Here is a 25,428-nt window from a genome sequence, read left to right on the forward strand (position 1 = left end):
GATCTCTGTGAGTTCGAGACCAGCCTGGTCTACAGAGCTAGTTCCAGGACAGGCTCCAAAGCCACAAAGAAACCCTGTCTCAAAAAACAAAAAAAAAAAAAACCAAAGCAGTTTCTGAGGAAGCCAGGACAATGGTCCACCTCCCCACTAAAGCGAGGGGGCTGGAGAACCTCTCTGTGTTTAGTGTTTGTTGGTTTGCGGTGTGGTTTAGAGGCACTTGGGGCTTTAATTCTGACCCTTACCAGTGAAAAACGGTCTACAGCTGAGCTACACCCCAGCCCTGGATCGCTGCCTCTGAAATGGGTGTTTGTGATAGGTTGGCTCGTGTCCGAACAAAATGTTTCCTCCGTCCCTTTGTTTGGGTTTTCAGAAACAGTCACTTCATTGTGCTAAGCGGAAATATGACAGTAAGAGAATAGGCAATATCTTTATGTTTTAAACCATTCTTGGAGGCTCCATCAAAAAGGGACGCACTCATGGAGTCTAAGACAGGGTGGGGACAGGGGTAGGGATCCCAGGGGAGGGATAAAAAGGACACTGCCAGCAGGAAGCACCACGTAACAGGAGGTTACAAGACACTGTCACATATGGGGCCTCGAGTTAGGTGTACAGAATCACAGGCTCCATCCTGACCGACAATGGAGCTGCAGTCTCCTATTCTTTCCACCCCCCTCTGCCCTGGTCCCCCAGCCCCCTCTTTGCTGAGGATGAACCCTTTGGCCTGCTAGGGCATTGAAGAGTTCTACCACAACCAATGAACTACAGTCCCAGCTACATGGGGACTGTTTTCCACTCAGAACTAAGGACTTTCTGGCAAGATCCATCTTCTTCTTGCCAAGCTGAAGCAGGAGGCCCTCGTAAGCTGCCCACCGGACCTGTCTCCAAAGAGAGAAACAGAAACAGTGTGGCCTACAAGGAACCCCCAGGGCTTCCAGGAGGAAGCCTAGACCAAGAGGCACTCGCCAGGAAAGTTACCCGTAATCACCATAAATCACCTGTCTCCCTCAAATCTGTCCTCAGAGAAAGGGGTTTAACTATGTTTAGTCTCTGACCCTCTGGTTTAAGGGCTCAACACCTCCAAAAGGGGGCACGCTCCTCTCATCTGCTTCCCTTTCTCTGGGAGCTCTGCCCCTGCGCTGCACGTCCATGCCACTTCTTTCTCCCATACTCAACCCCCTCACCCACTTCATCCTTCAGTGTATCAGCCAAGGAAGCAGAACCATCCCAAGTCTAGAAAGCATCGAGTCCATCTGTATGTTGGTTAAGCTGAATCAAACAAAACAGGCAGGGAGACCGAGCAGAGATGTTTGGCAAGCCTCAACAGATGACACTAGGAGTATAGGGGACTCTTACATGAGTCATCTAGACTAGGAAATGGGAAAATGACAAAGAAATAACACAGGAGGGGGACATCCGGTCTGGGACACAAGGAAGATGACTAAACAGAACTCAGGCTGAAGGTTGTTTCTGGCTGAGTGTGACAAGCTTGGGAGTAGGGAATCTATCTATAGAGGACATTTCAGCCGTGCTACCTTGGCTTGGGGCAGCCAATGGGACTCAGGCAAGGGGACCACACTGTGAGACAGAAAACACAGGGACGGAAACGCTGGGGAGACAGGACGGCGAGGGCAAGAAGGCCAGGTAAAAGAGTACCCTAGATTCTGACTACGGCAATCAGCCAAAGAGGAAAACAAGGCAGAGTTCCCGAGTGGTGAATGACCACTAGGCAAAGGGACAACCTTGGTCGGGAGGCGGGTGACCTCAGATATAGAAACTGAGCCGTTTAGTAGAAATGGCTTCTCAAAACCCCAGGGGCCTCTAACTTTACTCACACTGGAAAGTCCCCATGAGCAAAAGTCATCTCAAAACTGTTTGTCCTTGTCAAAGGCTCCCCCAAATCTGTCTGCCAGCCCATCACCACATTTGCAATGCTGGAAGCTTCAGTCTCATTGTTCCCAGACAGAAAATAAGTCAGGGGTCCTAGCAGCAGGTGGAGAACAATCAAGTCCACAGGTCTGTTTGGGGGGGGGGGCTCCAAACTATAAGCAGGGAGAGAGGTGCTTGACTCTTGAGGGCTGCAGGGAATTCTGAGATCTGTAGACTATGACCTCAGGTCGTCAGTCACCAGTGCCCACTCAAGGAGCAACGACGGAAGAATGGATGTTTGAAGGCATGACACCCATCCAGGGCAGCAGAGAAAAACGCAGTATCCTGGCAATTAACAGAGAAGACAAACCCAGGGGCCTCCGCCACATTAGAGACTTAATGGCCCATGATGCTACAGGGGCCAACATTCCCCTCTTGCTGGATTTCAACTTGGCTAGCTCTATACCGCGTCTGTACAGCTTGCCTCTGAGGAGGAAATGAGAAGGCTCATGCAGGGGATGTCCTTGGTCTGTGCTGGAAGCTCTTCTGATCAATAAAAGGAAATTCTCTCTCAAGTATGCAGACTCACACAGATTCCTTTTTTTCCTGGCCCCACCCTCACAGCCCCGCTTGGAAGTAAACTCTGGACAGTGGACTTCTTCAGCCTCTCAGCAGAGAATCCTTCAAACTATCTAGGGCTCATGTAGACACGGCGCCCACCATTGCAGAAAGCAGGGAGGGGCTCTGGAGCACAGAAAGGCATTGGCCCACATCTGCTGGACAGCTGTGACCTCAATAGTAATGTGAACCACACACGGGGGAGGGCAGATGGGATGACCACACAGGGTGCAGAGTGTGAGGGTGAGGTCAGAAAGGTTAGGAAGGCTAGACAAGGAGGAGGGGAAGCTGGGACATGTTGTATGGTTTCCTTAAAACTAAGCTGCTGCGATGCTAACCCTAAGCCCTCAGTATGTGACCATATTTGGAAACAGAGTTGCCGCAGGTGTAATTAGTTATGCAATTAGTTATGAGGGAAGGACCTCGGTCTAATGGGTCTGGGGTCCTAACGGAAAAGGTGGACTGGGGACATAGGGAAAAGGCCATGTGAAGACTCTGGAAAGGCATGAGTGACATGTCCACAAACCCAAGAACAGTCGCTCCAGTAAGGAGAGAGGCCTGGGACAGAGCCGCCCTGGGCACCTCCTCAGGGTGTGACACGATGTTTCTCTGCAGCTGAACTTTCTACTGCAGCCTTTACAAACTCAGACTGGAGAGAGAGGAAGGGAGGAAGGGAGGAAAGGGAGGGCCCAAAAGAGGCCTGCCCAGGGCTGCCATCTCCCTGGCTGGGTGGAAGGCACAGGCTGGGCCTGGGTTCCTACAGCAGGCAGCCTGGCACAGAAGAAGCAATCATGTCCCTTGCACAGCATTTTCCCACCACCTGCCTTCCTCCTCACCAGGTCCCTCTGCTGATGCTACCCTGCCCCAGAGGATTAATTTTTAATAAGTCAGCACTCTGTTTTTCTGTATTTACTAAAATTTAAGGCAAGTCATTGGACCTGGAAAGCTTGGGCTGACTAATTACTACCCAACATCTGCCTTGTGGTGACCGGGCGTCCCCACCCCCACACCCACCCCAGGGAGCAGAAAGAAGGCTTCCACGTAGATAAGCAAGAGAAGACTAGGTGGCACCTGCCCAGTCACCCTGAGCAGGGCCAAATGTAGGAAGCAGTTGTCTATCCTGTGGGCATATGCTCATACATACCGGGAGTGAGTACCACCAATCCCATCTCACAAATGGCACACTGAAATCAGGGATAACTCGGCCTTTGCTTCGGCTCCACAGGACAATCCAACCCCATTTCCCCGGAAGCACTCAGTATGAAGGTGCACAGCGAGGGGTGTAGTGTTGATACAGCATGCTGCCTCACCCCTCACCAGCCAGCCAGGCACGCTCCTGGTACACGCCGGGCACTTAGCCCAGAGCCCCCATCCTCCTGAGAGCACGCAGCCCTCTCAGCCGGTCCTGACTTTGGGAACAGATTCTGCTTGCTACCTTTGGAAGCCACACCTCCTCTGTACAGCTGAGATGTGGTCCGACCCACTGCCCTCCTCACCCCCAGCCCCAAGCTTTGCTTAGGCTCTGAAGTTCTCTAAATTCAACTTCTATGTTGCCCTGAAGACAGTCTGTGCTGCTCCTCCCTGGGAACCGTGAGTACGCCATCATGCCAGGGGTCTGACTTGTCTCTCCACAGCTCCTGCTCTGCCTTCAAGGCCCCCTTCCTCTTCCAGATAAGATCCCTGGACGTGGCAAGATGCCGCACCTTCACCCTGGGTATCTGTAATCACGTTTCTCCATGACTCTCCCTTACCATGAGGACCCCCCCCCCCCCACACACCCAGTGCGAGGGCTGTGTCCTGTGATGCTGGGCTACAGGTGCAGAGAGGATGGCCGTTAGTTACAAATAAACAAGCACTGGGGTTCCCTTCTAGCCCCAAAGGTTGCTTGGATTAGCTCTGTGGAATCTGAAGCTGGGAGTCAAGGGCAGTGTCATTCTGTGTCATTCTGACATCAGAGGGACAAAGGCGCCCGATGATTCACACAGCTCTTCCCGCCTCCCGGCTTCTCGCTGCCCTCTGCTAAAACGCTTTGACCTTGGTCCATAGCCCTGCATGGCATCCCTCACCTTCTTACCTCACTCTCCCATCCCTTCTCAAAATAACTGCAGAGCATTCTGACAGGGCCCTGAGTTTAGCACAAAGGCCATCTGTTAAATCTCACCAAGAAGCTTGTGAGAAAAGTCCCTGAACATGGTAGTTCAACTTTTGTACCAAATGACTACCCCAAACTCAAGTTTTATTCAAGAAGCTTTCTCCCTACTCATTACGGAGAAAGAAAAACACTGAATAGCACAGCCCCGTCTCTGGGAAACTTCTCTCTGGCTCTTACCACCAGGCAGGCATTCTTCTGGGTGGTGTAGCCAAGCAACCAGCACTGAGACTGGGCTCAACTCCTCAAATCCTCCAAGGGGCTGCCATAGTTACCCAAAGCAAACAACCCAATGCACTTGCCAGGGGCCCAGCAGCCAGGCACCAGAACAGGCTAGAGAATTCTCAAATTATTCTCCTGTGGCCGACACAGAATGCACCCTACATACAAAACCTGGCTCAAAACATGGCACCAGTAGCAATTAATAGGCCAGTTACTTTCTGGAGTTCACAGGGTCACTGATTAGGGTTTCGGGCAGAGCCACTGGGCTTTTGGAAGATGCTCAGAGGCAGGAACAAGGAGAAAACTACAGCTAGGGAGGGGTCTCCATCCAATCTAGAGATTCTCAATCCAAGACCAAAGATATTCCTAGACATGAGGAATCCAGGAATTCCTGACTTTACTTCCCACCTTATTACCGAGACGGTATCAACCAGTTTCTAAAAGCCAACCAAAAATTGTACACTGACTCTATGTTCTTTGCTTTTGATAAATCACTAAACACAATGAAGCTCTCCTCGCCACTGACAGACTACATATTACACAGTATATACATTGCATGTTTGCACACATACATGTGTGCATATGTGTGTGTGTATATGTATATTCAAGTTGATCTCTGGTATAGAAATATATTTGAATACATGCAATAAAATGCCTGGTATAGATTTCTATAAAGCCATCTGACTTCAAACTATCAAATCAGGACTCACCTTACTCCCTAATGTTCACTGAGTAATTGGCTTTTCAAGAGGGAAACTGTTTTGAGGACCCAGGGTCTCTAGGAAAAATTTTACTTGAGAAGCGGTAAAGACATTAAGAACACTTGAATAGCTCCTACTGCGTACCGCCAAGGATGCTGATGTCTCAGAGCAGTCAAAGACTTTTAGAAGCTTCTCATAGAACACTTTAAGAGACATTAGTCCGGCAACCCCCGCCCCCTTAATGCAAGTTCAGCAGTGAGACAAGCTCAGGTATGGGTACTCACACCACAACGTGGGTCAGCAGACTGTTAAATCCTGGAGTTGCTACATTCTCTGGCTTCACTTGTGTGTCTGACACCTCTCAATGAGTAGGGAACTGTGGCCTTTGGGGAAAATGTCTACTTTTCCATTTAGTGTCTAATTCTGCCCAGAGAGACAATGAGCTTGGTAGGAAGGGCCAGCATGAATAACGATGCTAGGCCTTTGGAACAGGGCACTGCCATATTGTTCACCTCTCCACCCGGACAGTGGAATGAACGCCAGCGAGGCCATGAGGTCTGCTACATGGAGACTCCATGGGAAAAGATGACGCCCCGTTCCCAACTCCGAGAGTCTTGGCCGACTCAAGTAAGTCCTGCTGCCAAGGAGAGTTAAATGGCTGCAAATGACCTAGACGGCAATCATCTGCCTAAAATAAACTCGAAGATGACGTAGCTCTGGGACCTGCATCGACATCTTTCCGTGAAGATTTGCTGACCCAATACAGCAGGCCTGGGATTTAGCTCTGACTGTGCTCCCAAGCATGGCCTTTGGCGAGTCCTCAATCAAGACCAACTCTCCAAAACCAGGGAACCAGAGTGGCTCTCTCCCTCTGAGAGAGGCTTGGAGGCATCACAGCAACGAGAGGGCTGTGGACTTATCCCTACTGCACAACACTGATGTGCCGGTGTGGATACTGAGCTCGGATATGCAGATGGCCAGGCACGACTGTGAACAGGGAACAGCGCTCCAGGTTGTGATTCTGCTGCTCAGAGATGCCTCACTGTCCATGCAGCAAAAGGGGCACAATGGAAGCCTTCTTGGGGATGTTTCAATCAGTCACACCTTTCAGAAAAATTTCTAGAATTTTGTCTACAGAGCTTGTGCGTAGCACCCAGACATGGGCCTCAGCTCTCTCTCTGTGTGTGTGTGTGTGTGTGTGTGTGTGTGTGTGTGTGTGTGTGTGTGACACTATGTGCACAGATGAGTGCACTTGTGTTGGGAGGAGGAAGAAGGAGAGGGAAGGAGAGAGAGAACACCAGAGCGAGAATGTAAGCATGCATGCACAAGGGAGGGCAAACCCCAAGTTTCACGTAGCAGACTATGGCAAGAGACAGGCTCGGCTGGGCTCTCCATGCAGCCCTACTTCTCAGAGCTCACACGGGGGACCAGCAGCTCAAAGCTGTCGCTGTGGGCTCTCCCCCACTGTGGCCTCTGCGCTTTCCCGCCCCGCTGCCTCAGGCCCACCTTACCTCCACTCTTGAGAACATGTCTGTTTGCTTTGGACTGGCTATACACAGAAACTTAAAAACTCAGGGGGCACACGGGGGAGCTGGGCTCTGTTTAAAGATGCTCTCTGCAGCAGCTGTCATCTTTAATGTATAAGGGTTCCTCAGGACCAGGCCAGCAGTGGACCAGGGCTGGGATCTGCGCCCCCCCTGTGCACTTTCTAGGGCTTAAAAACACAAGTGGAAGTACAGGAAGTTGGTTTTTACAAAAGCAAAGGAGATGCTAATGCAGGAAGATGGCTTCAAGCCCTCGTTTCAAGTCTTGGGCTACATGCCAAGGGTTTCCAACAACAAACAGAGCTCCCTACAGGAGAGCTAGGGGCCAGAGGATCCTCTGCATTATTCAGGGGGGTGACCACAGGACCATCTTCTGTGCAAATTGGCATAGAGAATAAGTGCTTCCTATGGCAGTTGGCTGTGTTTTCAAAGCAAAGGGCATCCTAGTATGGACCCCACAGAAAGGGCAGGGAAAGAACCAGGCCAGAGAGCATCTCCTGGGATCAGTGTGAGGGAATAAGCTAGGTGTGGAAAGCCAGGCATACACAATTAGTGAGCAGGCCCACGGTCACAATGGAAGTGGATTGTAACCCCACATGTAGTCACAGCAGTATTTACTTCCGGGAATGGGGGGGATGGACCTGGCTTAGCACCTTTCAGGCCTTGGGTTAGTGAAGAGTCCATGGCTTCCTGCACTATACACTTACTACTTCATGCCATATTCCAAAAGCACACTCAGACCCAAGCCAAACAGGTCAGACACATCATGGCATTGGCAGCGGTATGGGGTTGAAGCAGGCTGGATATATTCATGGTAGCTCTTGAAAACATAAGTGGAAGGACATGATCTCTGCACACTGACACCATCATGGAAACACAGGAAGAGGGTATCTGACATCCCATGGTCTGCGGTTGTTTGGGGGGGGGGGGCGGGGACTACCAAAGATATGCTAGTTTCATCACGGTGCTCTAGGAGCTCCCCCAACTTAGTTAACACAACTAAGAAAAATGCTCACAATCTAATCAGAGCACCTAGGAAACACTCTCTCCACGCAGTCCATAGGTGGGGAGCTCTCATCTCACTAGGGGTTTGCTCTATAAATGAGATTTCATCCTGGTGTCTGCCTGACCACCAGCTAGCTAACAGGACACAGGGTCATGAAACCCTTTCTGCTTAATGTTAGAATTTAGCCAGCTTGTGGCAGGTCCTGATGAGGCAGAGAAAAGCAAGAACCCTGGGGTCAGACAAGGTTGGGATCCTTACTCTACCAACCTTTAGCCATGGGACCTTGACCAAGTCACTTAATCTCTAGGGACCTCCATTTACTCCCAGTAAACTGAAGCTAACAGAAAGAGCTCCTGCTACAAGGTCTGCGGTAAGGATTAAACGCAGGAGTGTGCCTAGCGCAGGGCATATCCTCTGCACAGGCAGGTACTCCTCCCTGCTCAGGCTGCTTCTGGGGCTAGCATTAAGCTCGCTTTGCCCTATGATACTGCTGACTGCTCCCCATACAGAAAATCATAGGAACGCAATTCAAACCCAAGTCCTTATGTTACGATCATCACCTAAATAGCAAGTTTCAAGTCATGTCACAAGACACCTTGAAAACCATGACAGCGGCCTTACAGAGTCATGACCAGTCTGAGTGAGAAGCCCCTTGACCATGGCTCCTCAGCCAAGGCTGCTTCTGTAGCTTTGTTCCAGCTCCATCAGGAGGAAGCCCACAGCTCTCCTGCCTGCGTCTCAGCTCCCCCATTGCTAAGGGCAGGGCTCCACCCTCTCCTAGTCCTCCAGGGAAGAGTGATGCTGCCATTTGGTGGGTGCTTAGCAGAAACGTATGTGATGAAACATACTGTTTGCAATTTCTGACCCATCATAGGTAACAAATGCTTGCCAGCTACCTACACTAACTGTGAAATAATCCAAACCTCCTTAGAGAGCAGCCTTTCTAGGAACAGGTTGTTGCCCCTCCCCTACCCCCATATACTAAATTCAGAAAAGGACACCAAGAGAGTAATCCTTATTTCCACAAAAAGCTGGCAAGTAGATGTACTGGCATTACCATAGTCACCTGGCCTTCCCTGGCATCTGGGACCTACAGTCCAAGATTGGTGCACATACGACCAGGAGAGAGAGCAGTCTAATGTTTGCCGGCTGTGGGCAAAGTGGCCCTGGTCAAATGGCTTCTCCCCTGTAAGGGCAGACAGGCTGCTGCAGTCTCTGTAGGCTGAAGCAGGGATGGTCCCACTGCACCGATAAAGATGAGGAGAACTGAGAGCCATGCTGAAGGCCTGAAGCCTTGGGCCAGCATGCCTCAGACCTCATTCAGGAACAACTCTCTGGGTATAGAGGAAGGTGCTGGACCAGCTAACAGTGTTCTGGGGGTGAAGACCAGTGTCTGTTAAATGGAGTCTAAAGAGTAAGCACATAGTCAGAGAAGTCTGTCCTGAGACTGAGAGACTAGAGCAAGGGACAATGGTTTTTTTTAGGAAAGAAAAGAAAGTTGTGACTTATGAAAATGGCAAGAAAAGTTTGCAGAATGTAGAGCTTCTTCTCAGCCCAATTCCCAGGGACGGTGATGTTCTCCACGCCTCCTTTCTGGAACCAGAGGACTCAAGTTTAAATGAGAAGGACCCCATAGGCTCACATATCCAAATACTTGGTCCCCAGTTAGTGGAACTGTTTGGGAAGGATTAGAAGGTGTGGCCTTGTTGGAGGCATGTCACTGGAGGTCAGCTTTGAGGTTTCATTTCTGGTTACACACACACACACACACACATACAGATACACACACACACACACACACACACACACACACACACACACACACACACACCATGCTTGTGGATCAAGATGCAAATTCTCAGCTACTGCTCCAGCTCCATATCCACATGCCTGCTGCCATGCTTCACACCATAATGGGTCATGGACTCCAACCTGGAACTGTGGACACAGAGAAATAGCAAAGTAACAAAGATACAGATAAAGGCAAGAGACATACCTGTCCCTTCTGAAGGATAGACAGCCCCTACTGGGCAGCATTCCAGTAGAGTTTTAAAGGCCACAGCTCAGCAAGTCTGCTAGAATGAACACTGGCCTGTTCTCACAGCCCACTGCTCTCCAATGACCAAGTCCCTGTGTTCTTTCCCAGTATCTGCCTACTTCCAACCCCAACTTCAGAAAGCCCCAGATCTAGGCTCCTATATATGCAGGAACAGGAAAAGAGTAATGGTGAGGGGCTGGAGAGATGGCTCAGCAGTTAAAAGCATTGACTGTTCTTCCAGAGGTCCTGAGTTCAATTCCCAGCAACCACATGGTGGCTCACAACCATCTATGATGAGATCTGTTGCCTTCTTCCGGGGTGCAGGTACGCATGCAGGCAGAACACTGTACATAAATAAATAAATCTTAAAAAAAAAAAAAGAGTAATGGTGATACCTTTGTTCTTGGGCCAAAAGCAGACAAGCTTCCTGTGCAGAGATGCCAGCTTCCAGGCTGGCTCCTGATCTGGCAGAAATGTCATAGGACAGATGGGCAGATAGAGAAAAGGATCTTAAAAAAGAGAGGGCAGCCCACTGTTGTAGAAAACAACAACTGGTCCTTCCAAGATGGCGTCCTCAAGCCCCATCCCCCACATCTATTAACTGATTTCACCAAGGTTCTCATCTGTGCACTGACAGACAAGACATCAGCCAGGGAGATGGAGGCTGTCCTACCTTAACTGTGCCCCTGCCCCCAACTGAAAGTCAAGCCAGCTGAGAGGGCTGTGTGAAAATCACACAGTCTGCATGTGGACACAGGGATCAGAGTCACTAAAGGCAAAAAGGACATGGGAATTTGATCCCTCGTGCTCCAGTCCTTCCGAACATGGGCCTGCCTCGGGCAGCCATTCCTTGCCACAGACTCAATCTGCCTTATCGACAAGGAAGGAAGCTACCTGGACCTCTACAGGGAATAAGACAACTGCAGACCCATCATCGCCGTGTTTCCTCTCACGCCAGGAAAGGGCAGAGGACAGTGCGGAAGAGTTTTGTGGAAGCCTGCAAAACTAAACTGGTACTCCATCGTGTTCTCCACAAATACAGAAAAGGACAAAGACTCAGCAAGGCTCTGAAGAATCATGAAGGAAGAGTCAGGGATGGGAGGGGGCCAAGCTATGCAAAGAGACAGACTATCCATGAAGTTTTAACTTTTTAACAGTTTATTTTTGGACACATAAACACAAACATAGAGAGACCCTGTCTCCAAAAACAAACAAAAGCTTATTTTTACTTTCTGTCTGAATGTATATACACAAACCATGCGTGTGCCCGGTATCCATAAAGGTCTAAAAGTGGCATGGGAATCCCCCAAAACTGGTGTTACAGATGGCTGTGAGCGTTCGTGTGGGTGCTGGGAACCGAACTCAGGTCCTCTGCAAGAGCAGCAAGTGTTGTTTGTTTGTTTTTCCAGACAGGGTTTCTCTGTGTAGCCCTAGCTGTCGTGGAACTTGCTTTGTATACTAGGCTGACCTCAAACTCACAGAGATCCACTTGCCTTTGCTTCCCAAATGCAGGGATTAAAGGTGTGCGCCACCACCTCCCAGGGCAGCAAGCGCTCTTAAACACTGAGCTATAGCTCCAGCCCAACGTTCTAATCTTTCAAGGGACGCTGAGTAAAGTATACGTTTTGGTAACACTTCCTTTCTCTCTTTGAAACTGGGAAATGCCATTTCCAGTTGCCACTTAGCCACACAAGGTAATAAATCTTTTTCCTCCCTCTCCAGTTTCATTTTGAAGAGAGAAAAGAAAACCCGGTTCCCTCCGATGTTGAATTTGCTGAAGGTCAAATTCTAGTGCCTATAAACTTTGATAATGTCTCTATAATTTACTATTTTTTTACAGGCGCTCTAGCTTTTAATAGCAAAAGCGAGTCATTTTTCTCTGCTCATTTGCAGTGTGTGAAGGGGGGAAAATCTGTCGCGTCTGACGTGTCTGAGCTAACACACTTCATTTTCCTTTCTAGTCAGTACATGAACTAAAAATTACTTCTTGCAAATAGATGCATATGTCTATAATGGACACATAACATATGTGTCCATGATCAAGGCTGGAGAAAAACAGAATAAAATGAAGATAAGCCAGTCAAAATACTGTCAACAGCACCCCCACTCAAAAAAAAAAAAAAAAAGAAAGAAAAAACAAAACGCCACACCATTTTAATGTATCTATGTTTAAAAAACTTCTGGTCACCAGCACAATTCCTAACCACATTCTAACCCTTATACCTCTTATACCCACAGACTCATGCAGTTATCACCCTCATCAAAGAACTTTCTCTCTACAGCAATTAAAAGGTCATCACAGAAAACTATAATGATGCATAGACCGACAGATCATGGGGGGCCCCAAAGGATACAACTCCAACACAACTCCTGTACCTAAGGCTCAGGAACATCAGAAAAGGGGGAGGAAACTAGACAGTGGTGGTGATGGTGGCAAACACCTTTAATTCCAGCACTCAGGAGGCAGAGGCAGGCTGATCTCTGTGAGTTCGAGGTCAGCTTAGTCTACAGAGCGAGTTCCAGGACAGCCCTACACAGAAAACGCTGGGTGAAGACTACAGGAATAGAATGTAGAAATGAAGGATCCAGTCCAGAAATATAGAAATATAAAATTGTAGGCCCAAACACATTTTGAGAAAAGAAAATAAGGCTGGCAGTCACTGTTAATCGTTAATCTTTAACAAACATTTTCTGCCTTTAGAGCAGTCATCCTGGCAGCCATGTGGACAGAGGTAAACTTTTAACAATTGTCTCCTGCCTCCCAGTTTCCCAGCAAGGCAGGTACTGCGGACAAAGGTTAGCTTCTAACTGTTGCCTCTGTGGGACCCTCTGCTTGCATTCCTTTAATTTTTAACAGTCCCCTATGCATTCTTTCAGGGACAGTGAAAAGCGCCTGTGTCAGCCACAGGCTTTTGCAAACATCCTAAGCTAACATTCTAACGTTTTATAACCCAAAGTTGTAAAACTTACAATGTAATGTGACTTTAAGCATGACCTCAAGGCTGTAAAAGCTCTTTGACCCACACCTGGTGCTTGATTTTACTACAAGAGGAGGCCACAACCAAAAGTCGGATCTCTGGCTATGGTCACAGCTATAGCTGAGAAGCTTTGTGTGCCCCATGGTGATTTTTTTTTCTCTTTTTCTGTTTCTGGAATAAAGCTTGCTTCTGGTTTAACAGACTTTAGTGGTCTGCCCCCCATCACTGTACAACCCCGGACCCAACAAGGGAGGGAGGAAAGACTGTAAGAGCCAGAGGATCAGGAAATCTACTGTGAGTTTGTATCTCCTAGAAATGGCTATCCAAACAAGACCTGAACAATGACCCTATCAATAGATACACTAACCCTGGGGGTGGGCTCTCACAGTGGTACAGCACCTAAACAAAAAACTTTAGTCAACTAATGACTGCAAAGAGAGGGAGAATTAGCTTCTCCCAGTGATGAGCCCACTAAAAGGTATAAGGTGGTCAGCCCTGAAATCATCATATGCACACAAACAGTAAAAACAGACTAAGCAAGTTGCTATTTATATATTTGTGAGTGAATAATAATAATAATAAAAATAAAAAAAATTGAGGGAATACATGCGGAGGAGAAGGGTTGTAGAGAGGAAAGCGGGGGAGGGATGCAATTGTGTTTTAATTTTAAAAGTATATTGAAAAAAGAAACTTCTGGTCAGAAGGTCAAAGATTTTTCAGGTCACCAAACAATACCCCTCCCCCACCTTCAAAAATCTTAGCAACGCCTGTCTATGTGCAGAAAGTCCCATGTTGGGGCCTCAGCAGCTGGGATGACTAATCATTGTCAACTCCGCAGGGTTCCGAATCACCTAGGAAATGGATGAGGCACATTGCTGGCTGCAGTTCCTGAATGTGTTCCCACAGAGGATTAACTGAAGGACCAGGACCAGCCTAGCACCTGAAGATCCAGATGGAAGGCGGAAAGGAGGAGGCCAGCTGAATGGTGGTCACTCTCTTCTCTCTGCTTCCTGTCCCACCATGATGTGACGGGCTCCCTCTGCTCCTCCGGCCACGGTACACGGAAACCTTACACTGTGAGGACTCTTTCCTTCCTTAGGTTGTTTCTGGCTGGTATTGTCTCAGGGATGACAACAGAAGCAGCTCCACACAGGGGCTTAGACTCAGGACAGGAGTGGAGGAGGGCTGGGGTTGGGTGAAGCCAGGAGCAAGACCTGCTCCATCTCTGAAGATCCCATGTTCCCGGCAGTGTGAGTGTTCTTGCACCCCCAGCACTCCTACAAGACAAGATCTGTGGGGATGCTCGGAGGGGAGGGGTTCCAATCTTAGTTTGGCCTTCAGCAATCAGTGTAAGGACAACGGAGAAGAGTGAACAGTGAGCACCCAGTCGTGGGTGCCTGGTGCCCTATACAGGGCACCTGGTCATATGCAATCCCTGGGCTCCTCCTGCCATTCACATCACACTGTCACCTTCACATAGCATAGTGCCAGAGCCAGGGCCCAGGCTACTAGGCAGCAAATGACACCCCAATAGTGTCACCATAATCCTTGTACTGTCCCTCTCTCCTCTGCTTCTAAGGCTTTCGGTGCTAATGCAAATTCAGTTCAACAGCCAGGTGTGACCCTGGAGGTCCCAGAAGGCTGGAGGAGGGGCCCCTGGAGGAGGGTGCCAATGACTCTGCACATGTTCACTATCTACCTGAGAGGAGCTAGCTTAGAAGGGTGGCCATTAGCAGCTTGGGCAGCACCCTGCTTTCTGTGGCCCCTTGCTCTAATGGGAAGAGAAGGGCTCACACACCTCTGGGCGGGCTCTCTGCCAAAAGGCTCCACAGACCAGCTTCCTGTTCATTTTACCTCATGGATGGTTTTTTTAAAGCTTTTTAATTGTCCTTAATAAATTACCTACATGCGCACAATGGTTACAATAGTTACATTAATTTTTCTCAGGGCATCTAAGCTGTTTATCACAGGAGTGTTAATGGAAAAGAAAAACATGTCAGGCGGACTCTTTCTCACACTCTCAGGGCCTGAGTAAATTAATGCTTATGGGATTGCTTTCCCACACCACAATTAGGGACATCTTTATTCCATCCTAGCTTACCATCTTTCAGCAGGGCCAGAGGAGTGTGCCCACCGGAGAGCCCTAGCAAGGACCGCCAAGGAAGCAGACTCACGCAAGCCTGCCTCCGATTAAGTAATTTGTAACTTTATCCTCGACACTCCCTTGCCTGAAATCGAAACTGAGAGACCTTGGCATTCACAGCTTGCCCCAAATGGAACAGGAGAAACACGTCAGAGATATTTCAGACAAAAAGCATCTTGACACGTGGGGCCGCCTACCAGACAAACTGTCCACGGCTGGAGGGTGGAGACAGCTTCCATTCCTAGAACAATGGCAGCATGGAACAGAGGTCTTAGCTCCGATAGCCACTGGGGACTGGCCAATCTGGTCTTCTAGACACTGGAGGTGCTGAAAGTGCAGGCATAAAACCCGAGACTCCCAAAGTCCTTCCACACTGGGCAGCTGGGCCTTCCTTGTGTGACAGCAGGAGCCAGGATACTGACACACACAGGCCAAACAATCTACAACTAGTCCACTGTATCTGGGGTCACCCTCTAAGAACAGTGTAGTCTAAACTTGTTGGTTTGAATGGTCAGAGGATGTTCAGAAGTATCATTAAGAGGCCGTCTGTTTAGTTAAAACTATCATGAAGCAAACCAGCATCGGCTAATGTGACTGTACCCACATGACAGACAAAATCACAAGCCTTAAGGCCTGCCCCAACCTTTCTTCCCAAACACTGACTTCTTGTCACACCAAATATAGAATGTACCTCTCACTCACTGAATCTCCAGCCCATGGAGGTTCCACAAAGCCTTCCCATCCCCACCTGTTCGTCCAATCTCCTGTGCCTCATTCAGAGGGTGCTTTCTGTCCTCAGTGGGGTCAGAAAGTCATAATGTTCCTACAGTGTCAACTCTACAGCCCATGGACACTTTTAGAATATTCTCTTGGCAAAATACACGGTCAACTTTTTTCTTAAACTGGTGCCCGCAGAGATGCCATAAAAACTCAACAATGTAGGACCTACAAAGCTCACCTCCAGGGACAGCCTGATGCTACCTGCTTGACACTGCTGACGCTGACATGTCCTTAGTTTATGGCTAGAAACCAAATATGAGTGAGTACATCCCATGCTCCTCTTTTTGGGTCTGGCTTACCTCACTCAGGATAGTGTTTTCTATTTCCATCCATTTGCATGCAAAATTCAAGAAGCCCTTGTTTTTTACTGCTGAGTAGTACTCTAATATGTATATATTCCATACTTTCTTCATCCATTCTTCCATTGAAGGACATCTAGGTTGTTTCCAGGTTCTGGCTATTACAAACAATGCTGCTATGAACATAGTAGAGCATATATTTTTGTTGTATGATAAGGCCTCTCTTGGGTATATTCCCAAGAGTGGTGTTGCTGGGTCCAGGGGTAAGTTGATCCCGAATTTCCTGAGAAACTGCCACACTGCTTTCCAAAGTGGTTGCACAAGTTTGCATTCCCACCAGCAATGGATGAGTGTACCCCTTTCTCCACAACCTCTCCAGCAAAGGCTATCCTTGGTGTTTTTAATTTTAGCCATTCTGACAGGTGTAAGATGGTATCTTAAAGTTGTCTTGATTTGCATTTCCCTGATCGCTAAGGAAGTTGAGCATGACCTTAAGTGTCTTTTGGCCATTTGAACTTCTTCTGTTGAGAATTCTCTGTTCAGCTCAGTGCCCCATTTTATAATTGGGTTGATTAGCCTTTTACGGTCTAGTTTCTTGAGATCTTTATATATTTTGGAGATCAGACCTTTGTCAGTTGCGGGGTTGGTGAAGATCTTCTCCCAGTCAGTGGGTTGGTTGCCTTTGTGTCTTAGCGACAGTGTCCTTTGCTTCACAGAAGCTTCTCAGTCTCAGGAGGTCCCATTTATTCAATGAGGTCCTTAATGTCTGTGCTGCTGGGGTTATACGTAGGAAGTGGTCTCCTGTGCCCATGTGTTGTAGAGTACTTCCCACTTTCTCTTCTATCAGGTTCAGTGTGTTCGGACTGATATTGAGGTCTTTAATCCATTTGGACTTGAGTTTTGTGCATGGTGATAGATATGGATCTACTTTCATTCTTCTACAGATTGACCCATGTTTGGTTTCTTATATTCAGGCTGAGACTCCACTACTAGAGCTTCAGCTTCACCAGAGCAAAGAGCCGATGGTCTAGGCCCCAACCTCACACAGCAGGGACTCAGAGGTATCTTTGTCAGTCATGAATGAAAGAACTCCTTTTGTTGCAGAAGGGATTTTGGTCGCTCTAGCCCTGCAGCAAAGCTTGAGGTCTTACAAGCAGCTGGTCTATAGCTATAGGAAAGCACAAGGAGATGAACGGAAAGAGCATCCGTCGCAAAGTGGAGCACCGCGCGGTTCAGGGACATACCTCCGGGGAGCACTGGTAAACAGTTGGCACGAATTAACAAAAACTAGTTGCATGTTAATATATGCTGCCTCCTCCTTAAACGGCTTATGAACACTGTAATTTTCTTCACTAAAACACTGTCTTACAGAACCAGCTCCCCTAATTACAGGCACTTGTATGCATTATAATCTTCATACAATTAAACCTACTAAAAAGAATAAATGGTTAAATGCCCCCTTGCCCTGTCAGTAACCCATCCCTCCTCTAGCTACCAAAACACATGCAAACAGCAACAACAAAACAAAACAGACCCAAAGGTGCTGAGAAGGCACAGCTGTCAACAGACCCAGATCCTGGGGGAAATGGAATTCAGGCTGACAGAGCTTTGTCACTACAGGGGGCAGAGTCAACTTTCAACTTCAAACCCCCTGGCATCTGGCAGCTCAGTACCTGACTTCAATGTTACATGAAAGGCTCCGTGGTATTCAACAAAATGTCTCATTTCAGGAGCAAAACTCTTCCTCAACACCGCTCACCTCCAGACGCACACGTGGTCTGGTGGCCTGAAGCAGGCTTTTGAGGATCTTCTCCAAAAATTTACACAAAGGCATTCGTGACCAGGGGGTGTTTATCAGGAAGTCTGCGGCGGCCTCTCTGGAGCCAGGCAGGTTTAGCTGATAAACCTCTCTGGGACACTGCATCCTGGGGAAAACAGCCACCATGGGATGGGTCGCCATGAACAGGCCCAGACACAAGCTGCTGAAGATTCAGCACTAGGGTGAAGGGAGGGGCTTCATGCCCTGCGGATGAAGTAAACTGAGACGGGTCCTCCTGTTTCCAGTATTGATGGGGTCTTGCCATCTGAACCCCTGAAAAGCTGGAGCCTGACAATGAGTGTGAACCGAGAGGTTTAATTACAGCTGTGGAGAGGCTCACAGGCCTGCTGAGCTTTCCTTTCCTTCTGGGTGCCTTGCAAGGCCCTCACTCCTGCCACAGAATATTCGGTATCAGGCGACCCAGATGTGGCCTCCAGAAACTAGCCAAGCCTTAGGAAGGTACCCAGAATCTTGTTTCCTGCTCTTCTCGGGACAAAGCTGCCCTATAAGAACCAAGGTAGCAGCCTCTCAAAAGGTCAGGCCATCTCAACACTCTGGGTCAAGGGTTTCTGGGTAACATGCACCTCCTCAAAGCTGGACCAGGTGACAAAGTCTGCCTCCTCAAGCTGCGGATGGTTCCCAGATGTCATAGGAACATTAGCTGTGACTGTCAGGTGAAGGGGGCCTGCCCTTGTGTCAGGAACTCCCTACGGTTACTGAGGATTCAGCAATGCTCATTCATAAAAGGTCCCAGAGGTCCCATCTCAGACTTGAAAACATGGGGGAAGGAGGAGAGGGAGAAAAATGAGCACAACCCCAGGTTCTTCCATCTGTCGTTGCTTTGCCCCCCGTATGTTCTGTGCCCCCACCTCCCACCCAGACTCAGCGGATAATTTCTGCAACTCCTGCAGTAGCCATCAGACGACCCGCTACAAACAAACATCTATCGATTTGAGGGAAAGAAAGGCATCAACCGAGTTCTTCACCAGGGAAGAAGCAAACTGGCTTTTGCCCCTGGGCCAGCCATGTCACTCTGGGCTCTCATCAGGCCCTCTGCACAAGCCTGTGTGTTAGGAATGATACTTGTACCATTTGCCTCTGAGAAAAGTGGAGTTCACAGAGGGGGCACATTCTGCCAAAGACATATAGCTACAGGAGTAATTGTGTCAAGCCTGCAGCCCCAGTAAGCCTCAAGCTGTAGCAGGTGGGGCTGACAGAGAGACAGGCTAGTTCCAATGGCCCTACTTCACCATTGACGTTAGGTGTCCTTCCCAAACACTGGATACTCGCTGCAGCACAGAGATGTTTATGAGCCTGAAGTTGAAGCATCCTAGGCTTTGGTTCAAAGAAGCCTCTAGACCAGGACCCAGCAGGAGCAGCAGCAGCAGCAGCCCCAACCCCTCTGGAGTGGCTGGAGCACAGGGTGGCAGATGAGAAGCAGCAGTTCCGGCTGCAGCCACGTGTGCCACTGCAGCCGCCAGGAAGTCTCATTAGTCAGCACCAGCAGCTGCTGCCCCAGAACACAAGGCCCCTACGGAGCTCTGCAAGCCTCTGCCGAACCAGGGAGTGGGTGGAGAGAGCATGGAGCCAGGAGAAGCAAGGACTCTGAAACCCTCAAGGGGCTCAGCTCGGGCCCGTCTCCCCACCTACAGCTGAGCCCAGAAACAAGTCACCAGAAGACACAAGCCCCTTCCGACCCACTCCCTCAGCCCCTGGCGATGAACTCTGATGAGGTATCTAATGAGAAGCAGTCCCCAAAGTACCCAAGTAGTCAGACAGGAGCTAGTTGCTATGCCCTGAACCTCCGTGTTTCCATTTCCTCCAAGGCTGGCTAAGAGTTAGCCAGGTGGGAACTCCTAACCCCTTTGAGGTCGGCTCAGAAAGAGTACATGCCACCCCAGAACGCCTTTCCCCAGCCCTTGGGTTGGATGAGGGCAGTTTCTTATAAGCATTCTCGGGCCTTCCTGTCTTGTAGCATCAGATTTCCAGCCGGGTCTGCCAAAGATACCAAAGGCTCCACGAATGCCAGCAGGAGATGCCACTCTATACACCTGTCAGGAAGAAAGGAAGGGCTGCATGGCCACAGGCCAGCGCCTTCCTCATTTTCACCCCACCCGGGGGCCTCTCCAGGGGCTTTTCAACATCCCCTCTCAGTCTTCGCCCACTCACCGTGAACAATAGAGTGTGGGGCTGTAGATGTTTCCAAGGAAAAGAAATACCCTGAACAAAACATCCATCCCTTCTGGGGGGCGCGGGAGGGGAGACGGCTGACTAGTCGGGCTGCAGGAACCTCTGGAGACCGACAAGCTCCAGGCTTCTTAAGGAAAGCAACTCCCATTCAAAATCCCCTTCAAGCTTTTAAATTTCATGCCAATTCCTCCTTAAGGGGGTGAAGTTATTCATGCTTTAAAACAAGAAGGTCAACACCCTTAAAGGTTTCATCAGAATTGGCTGTATTGATGGACAAGACCACAACGTGATGGGGTACCCAACTTTCCTTGTTCAAAGGCTTGGACAAGGGAATGAATGTGTTGGGGGAAGAGGAGGTGCAGGCCCTGGATCCCTCCACACTAGCATCTTCCTCCTCATGAAGTGATCACAGTTAAATTAAAATCAAAGAAATCTCTGTGTGGACTTTATTTGCCCAAAAGATATTGATAAACATAGTGACCATTACGGCTGCCTGTATACCCGTTGTGACAGGCCATGGGCTAGATGCTCCTAATGCCCCAATTAACCACAACAACGGCAGGGAGGTAGGAAGGCTGAGAGGAAGGGGAAAAGAAAGCCTATCAAAGAAGGGCTAGTTCTCCCCTGGTCTCTTCCTCCTCCAGAAGGTTACAAGAAGTCAGAGGTTCAAAAGGCTGTAAAGCCTTAGAGCTGCGATTCAAATGCGGCTCTTAGTCACTGCAGAAGTCTCTCTGTACTGACACTTTTCACGTTGCTCTAAAAATCCTCTGCTTCATCCCTGTAGCCCAAACCAGCCAGCTCAGCTCAGGCTGCAAGGCACTGAGGGGATGCACAGCAGCGCCGGGCTCTGGATCCCGCATATCCGACTGGCTCCAGGAGGGGCAAGTTAGGGACATTCAGACTCGGACCACTGCGACTCTGGATCCTTAGGGTCAAAAATTTAGCACCAAAATGGGCCTCAGGGGAAGTATGCTCCCTCCTTCTCTTTGCACAGCCATCTTTTTCCTGTGAGTCACCAGCCCAGGCAAGGGAGTGGGTGGTTCTGAAAACCCATCCCCGTCAATGGAAACAAAACATAAAGGCTCTGTCCTCACAGCCGTGGGTTACCAGCGTCACTGCCTCCTACAAAAGGCTGCTCTGCCTGAAAACATTATCTCCAGTGTGGCCAGGTGCCCACTGTTCCAGGGCAGCAGCAGGGGGCAGTGTTGACAGGAAAGAGATGCCAGAGCCCTTATCCTCAGGAAAAAAGACCAGAGACCAGTTCTGGATTTCTGTCTCTTTGGGCTTCTGTTTCCTTGGGGTAAGAAGAAGTGGTTCAAGTCTGGTCCCTACACTGTCCCTGTGGTATTCCACCCACCATCCCACCAGGCACAGCAGTGCAGCCGGGCTCTCCTGGAGAACAAGAAACCCAGGGCAAACCCAGCAATCCACCCTCCTCACTCAGGACCACATGCAGGTGGCTGGGAGCCAGCCACAGGGCACAGCAGTGCAGCCGGGCTCTCCTGGAGAACAAGAAACCCAGGGCAAACCCAGCAATCCACCCTCCTCACTCAGGACCACATGCAGGTGGCTGGGAGCCAGCCACAGGGCACAGCAGTGAGCACACATCAGCTCTGCCTCAGTTTCCAGTATGTGAGCCTGCATAGGTGGCCACTCATTTAAGACCTGGAGAATTCTGCCAAATAATAAACAGACCCGTTCACTTTTCAGAAGACTAGTGGGTCCCCCACCTACTTCTAACCTCTTTTTGCTACATGCTAGACAGAAAGCCTAGCCAGATTCAGCCAGACTAAATGCACACGCACCCCAAGCCCAGGTTGGGTGTATCTGATGAGGAATACCTGGCTGAGGTGGCATTCAGATACAGGGGCCAAAGAAGTCTTTGATCACAAAATGGTAAACAGCACGCTGTTTAAGAAGAAAGGAAGCCTGAGACAGACACCTGTAATCCATGTGGGAGGTAGAGACAGGAGGGTCCATTAAAGGTCACTCTCAAATACACAGTGAGTTGTAGGCCAGACGAGAGGCTACATGAGACCCCGGCTCAAAACATTTATTAAATAAGGGGGTGGGGCTAGGCTCATGGCTTCCTATCCCAAACAAGCACCAGCAGCTGGGCCTAGAGGGCCGACTCTTTGTTCCTTCAGCCTTTGTTTGCACATGGGCAACGATGACCACCTCTCCGGCTCCTGTCTGAATGCACCCTGCCTCCCTATCCTGCTAGCCACACTTCAAAACAACCATCCTGACTTCCAAGTCAAAATGGCCAGTGGTGACTTGAGGTTGAAGCAGCTCCGACTCTGAGGCGATCCAAAGACGGGATCACTCACCCTGTCCACAAAGCCCCAGCAAGGAAACCCCACACCCACAACTCAGATCTCACAGTATTACAAAGCACTTCCAGACTGCTGGAGAAAGGCACACACACACTTCCTTCCTCCCGCAGTAACTTGTAAGCAGCATTTACATGCTGGGAGACCCGTTATGCACTCAGCTATGAGACTCCAAGTCTTTTTCATCTCAACTCCCTTTTTCTGGTTCTCACACTGACTTGGGGCTATCACAGGTGGACTTACTAACTTAGGAAACAGCCCTAAGTCTTCTGGGCTGCGAGTCCCTTCAAGCCAAAACTCCTCTCTTGCAGCTGACAGAAAATCTTCAACATCCATCTTGGGCTTGATAAGGAATGTTGCTTACAGATAAGAGTAGGATTGGCCCAGCTCCAGCTCACATCCTCTGATCCCCCCCCACCCCAATTCAGTTTCTACTGTCAGCCTAAAAGGTGCTTCTGCAGGGCCCCCACAGTCACGCCATGCTACAGCATGGCTAAGAAATGTCACAGTCCCAGGGAAGACTGATCTTCATGCAGGTCCACCAATCCCACTTGGCCCCTGAAAGATCCCACAGACCACAGCTGCCGGCAGCCCAGACACTCCAGCACTAACTGCACCTCCACACACCTGACTGACACAGCTCAGGTACCCTCATCTTCCCCGAACCTCTGAGGACTCAAGGACAGAGGGACACAATGAAATTCCATCTTGACCGGTGAGCTTTGTGCTTAGGGCCCCGAGTCCCTTGCGACATGGGATCTTTCCATGCTATCCCCTGTTCTTCTAAGGAAAGCCCACACTCCAATCCACGTCCACCTTTTCTACCCAGGAAAGATTGTATTTTTGAAAATTCCTTAGAGGGAATATTTTGTTTCCTTAACTGAACAGTGGCTTTCAAAATAGCCCTGACCTTCCTGCCCCTCCCCCTGCTTGTCACCGAGCAACAGAAATTAAATTGATTCCTGCTATCAGCACTCTGCATCTCAGCGATTATGCCCGGCCATCAGAAAGGCAGCTTTCTCTCCATCCCAGGAACCAAAAGCCTGTTGCTAAATCCAACCCCACAGCTTGAGAAGGGGAGGGGGGGAATGGAGGAAGAGGGGGGTACCCCAAGGGCACAGGTAACAATTTATAGCCCCCTTGTCATTGTGGTCTTATCTTTGTGGCCAGCCCCTTCTGGGAACTGGCACCGTTACTGAATCCCCAGAGGGCTGCCTATGGGAGCCCTGCCGTTTGGGACAGGTGGCCCAGTGGGGAACTGAAAATTTGCTGCTCTCACCATCTTCCTTGTCCTGACACTATGAGGATGCCCGAGCCAGGGGACAGGGGCCTGCTTCCAACCTATGACTAGTGCATGGACAGTAGAGAGAGGACAAGCACAGCCCCTCAGGGAGGCCCTGCACACATAGCACACACTGTTTTCCTTCCATGGCACCGAGGGCAATCTGTAATTACAAGTGGATTCATATCTGTGTGATGTCGGTCTGTCAGTTTCCCTACTGATTAGGCCTTGGGAAGGCCAGACCTTCGCTTCCACAGGACAAAACACTGAATGAACACTTATTGAGCCAGGCCTAGTGATACAGATTCCTAAGTCCAGCTACCCGGGAGACCGAGGCAGGGCTGCCTGGACCACAGAGCTAGTTCAAGGACAGCCTTGGCAACTTGGGAGACCCTATCTCAAAAAGCAGACCGGAAGAGGGTTGCAGCTCAGTAGTAGATCACTGACCTAGCGTCCACAAAGGCCTGGGTTCAATCCCAACACTATAAAAACAAACAAGCATTTGTTTACCGAACAAGGCGGAAATGCTTTACTGTGGGCTACGAGAAACAGGATGTAACTTCTTTTTGGTTGGGCCCCATTGGGAATTGTTTGATCCACATGTAATGCAAGAACACAAAGTCCTCCTCTTTTCTTCCCTCATACCTCAGGCCAGGAAAATGCATCCTTGTCCCATGTGGAAGAAAGAGCCAAGAACAGAGCTTTGAGGAAGGGCTTCTGCGAACAAGGAAAGCAGCTACGTGCCCACCCATGAAAAACATCGTTTCTTTCTCTCCACAGGCCTTCATGCATGCATATGCTCCCAACTCAATGCCCCGGCCACCCTGCTGCCATGCTACGATCCCCAGAAACAGCAGTCTCCTGGCAGCCCCTCCCAGAGCTGGAATGTGAGTTTCAGTCTACTGGCATCAAAGAGGCCTGGCTCACGGGATCCTCTGGGAGGGGAACCTGCGAGAAAAGCCAAGCACCTTCATTTATTTATTTATTTTTTTAACCTCACTTTGTTCCAAAAGGGACTGGAGTGTCTTACAAAAATACTCACAATAGGGTTTTTAAAAACTGATGAGGAAATGGGTTAGGATGGGAAATAACATAAGTCTGAGAGTTGGGCTACCGCCCAAAAGTATAACTGGCAAAGGCACGCCTGAGCAATGGCAAACCCCACCCCTGTGCAGAGAGATGGGCGATACTCTCCTGAGGGTCAGTGGACATTTCGCCTGCCACACAAGTCTCCCATTCCATCAGCAATATACGCACACATCCAGTGCCTCTGACATCCTAGAGTTCGGTGTCCAATGTCTCACAGCTGGGGAGAAACAGGTGGCTGGATCTCCCCCTTTCCCTCGCCTCCCCCCCCCCCCAGAAGGGGAAGGAGAAGTTTTCCTTCTAAACCTGGGCATAGCTCTGTGGCATGATAGCCCTGTCTAACTGGAGAAGTCTTCCTTCTAAACCTGGGCATA

General features: G+C 49.5%; 1 protein-coding gene across 7 annotated transcripts in view; it reads right to left on the reverse strand.

Annotated features, from left to right (window-relative positions):
• The window catches only part of Msi2 (musashi RNA binding protein 2), a 371,618-nt gene that overhangs the window by 189,275 nt on the left and 156,915 nt on the right, over positions 1–25,428 (reverse strand). The window lies entirely within an intron of this gene.

Source organism: Microtus ochrogaster, chromosome 7 (assembly GCF_000317375.1).
Source record: "Microtus ochrogaster isolate Prairie Vole_2 chromosome 7, MicOch1.0, whole genome shotgun sequence".
In the NCBI taxonomy this organism is placed as follows: Eukaryota; Metazoa; Chordata; class Mammalia; order Rodentia; family Cricetidae; genus Microtus; species Microtus ochrogaster.